This window comes from Octopus bimaculoides, chromosome 14, assembly GCF_046866305.1.
Source record: "Octopus bimaculoides isolate indiv1 chromosome 14, ASM4686630v1, whole genome shotgun sequence".
Lineage (NCBI taxonomy): Eukaryota > Metazoa > Mollusca > Cephalopoda > Octopoda > Octopodidae > Octopus > Octopus bimaculoides.
Window position 1 is genome coordinate 21,076,969 of NC_142941.1, and position 2,958 is coordinate 21,079,926.

At 38.5% G+C, this 2,958-nt stretch overlaps 1 pseudogene; it reads right to left on the reverse strand.

Annotated features, from left to right (window-relative positions):
* Window positions 1-225: 225 nt before the first annotated feature.
* LOC128249469 (5S ribosomal RNA) lies at window positions 226-344 on the reverse strand (annotated as a pseudogene).
* Between the last annotated feature and the right edge of the window lie 2,614 nt (window positions 345-2,958).

A 2,958-nucleotide genomic window follows, 5' to 3' on the forward strand; every position in this document is an offset into this window, starting at 1 on the left:
TTGTTTCAGTCAATTGACTGCAGCAATGCTGGGGCTCTGCCTTGAAAAATGATTAGTCGAATTAATTGACCCTACTACAAATCCACTCACAAAGCTTTTGTTGGCTTGAGGCTATAGTAGGAGACACTTACCCAAGGTACTGCACAGTGGGACTGAACCTGGAACCATGTGGTTGGGAAGCAAACTTCTTACCACACAGCCATGTCTGTGCCTGTAAAAGTGAGATGTTTACAACACCTAGGTTGCCCAAGTGGTCACCCATCTGAATACTAACTAAGCTCAATGTTGCTTAGCTTTAGTGATCAAATGGGAACCCGTGCATTCAACAGGATAAGGTTGTGAAGAAGAATTAAATTAGAATCTATAGTCTATAGCTAGGGAAAAAACTGGTTGGATGACTGGAAAAAGCTTCTCGAGATAGTTGCATGGTGTTCCCAAACAAATGTTACACATCTTAAACAGGAATGATCAAATGAAGGCTAACATTTATAGTCATCCAGTGAGAAGCTAAGTGTTTGTGGATACTCATTGGTTGTAAGAACAGCAATTGGGCATTGCCATTTTGTGTTGTCAGAGTTAACTATGTACTCTGAGATTTGTGGGAATGGAAGCTGTGCTCTGGACCAGGAAATATCACATGGCTACAGGACAGTCATTCAAACTTCCTCTCTCAATCCATGATAGGCATTGGTGATCAATTCCAAGCAGATGTGTAATTATTTTTAGCAGCATTTTGCTGAACTATTTGAAGAGAGGACAGATTTGGTGGCCTGTCTTTACATTATAAGTTTAAATTCCACAATGGTTACTGTCTTTCATCCTTCTGAGAGTAATAAAATAGATGACAGCTAATATTATTGACTAAACTCCTTCCCAAATATTTGACTTTCTATTATTATTTAATATTAGAAGTGCTTCTACTATATATATGCAACAGACCTCTATAAAATATAAACTGGTTTTTATGGCTGGGTGCCCTTCCTAACACCAACCACTTTACAGAGTGGACTGGGTGCTTTTTATGTGGAAACAGTACTGCCGAGGTCACCACATAACTTGCAAGATAAAAACCCTTCAACTGAGAGGAGGAGTGATGTTGAAGGAGGTGGCTTTGTTCCAGGTAATGAGAGTTTAAACTATGATAGAAGGACAGAAACAGGTGTCTTGCCTTTGAAATAAACGGTCACCCAATTGGAGAGAGAGGGAGAGAGAGTGTGTGTGTGTGAGACAGATGGTGGCAATATGCCAGGACGTTCTCTCAAGATACAAGGGTGTGAATATAAATGGAATGGTAGAGGATTGTTCAGAGTGAGTAGGGAGTTCGTGAAGGCGCAAAAGGAGGAGAGGAGAGGGAAAGAGGGGAATGCAGTGAGTGATAAAATGCAAGTATATAAAGGAGTGAGTGGACAGCGATGATGCAGTTGGTAGATGGAGGTCAAGGGAGCGAGATAGAAATGACAGAGCAGAGTTGGGCTACATGAATTGGGGTTGAATGGGAGAGAGAAGCATAATGCATGAAGAAATGTAGTTTGGTTCATAGGGATAGGGTGTGTGAATTAATGTTACATGTGGATGGTATACAAGGCACTTCTAGAACTCAGTTTCTCAAGCACCTCATACCACCAGATATCTTAGTCATTCTCTCTCTATATGTGTGTGTGTGTGTATATGAGGCGGGTGTAGAAAAGTTCCTGGCTTTTAGAGTATTGCCAAAGGCCTGTTTGGGGCCCAACCTTCCAAATTCTTTTACAGGGCTTACAAATACTGAAGGACCACTGCAAAAAGTGTGAGAATCTGAGACGAGAATATGTTGAATAAAATCATAATTAACTGATCCTCCTGTATTTTCTTTTACCCAAAGTCAGGAACTTTTCAGCATCCTCTTGTATATATGCATATATATATATATATATATATATATATATATATACAGAGAGAGAGAGGGGAGAGAGAGAGAGAGATAGAGAGAGAGAGAGAGAGAGAAGAATAGCAAAAACAGTTGAATGCTAGATTTAGTTCTAACTCTCTGTCTTGTGTTCAAATATTAATGGAGGAAAATTTGCCTTTTTGGGGTCAATAAAAGAAGTACCAGTGATACTTTATCAATTCTTCTTCTTTGTGAAACTGGTTTTATGTCTTTTTAGAAGAATGAATTATTTACTAGTGTATAAAAATGTATCATTGTTGTTGTTGTTTAGCCCCTGGCATCAAAAGCATTCCAGCCATTATCATCCTACAAAGACCTACAATGATCCAATGTGTCCTCTTTTCAAGATGGTTGGTAGAAGTTTGAAGAGATTTAGTTGTTAATTCTAGCAAGCTGAGCAACCAGATAGAGGCTTCACTATTCTTGCATGTGAATACAGATATCTAAATGACATTTACCACCACAACTGTCTGCAACAACACACTCTTGGTTATCTATCTATCTATCTATCTATCTATCTATCTATCTATCCATCTATCTATCTATCTATCTATCCATCTATTTGCCTGTCTGTCTGTCTGTGCATATTCAAACTTATATTGTTCCAGTCACTTTGTGTTTGCAGAAAAGAGATTAGGGGGGGAAAAAAGCCAAATCACTAAAATCTCACTCTAACATCTTCAAAAATGAAGGATACATTGGGTAATACAGATTCTGATTTACTGGATAGTCACAGCTGGCAAGTCTTTTGATGGTATGAATGTGCGACCAAGGCTTTCTTGAGATTAGACAATGACACCTACAACCCTAAGAAAGAATACTTCTCTGTGGTTCGACCATGTAGAAATAGCAGCTACATCTCATAAATCATACCATATCATGTTGAAAAGGGAAGGAGACTTATGTCAAAGTTAATATATTTGTGGAAGCATACCTTAAACAAAGACAGGATGATCATGGTTGGAGTGTCTTTATAGTATTTTTTTCTTTTAGATCGGGGCTGACATAGCACTAAAAATATTATCAGCAGC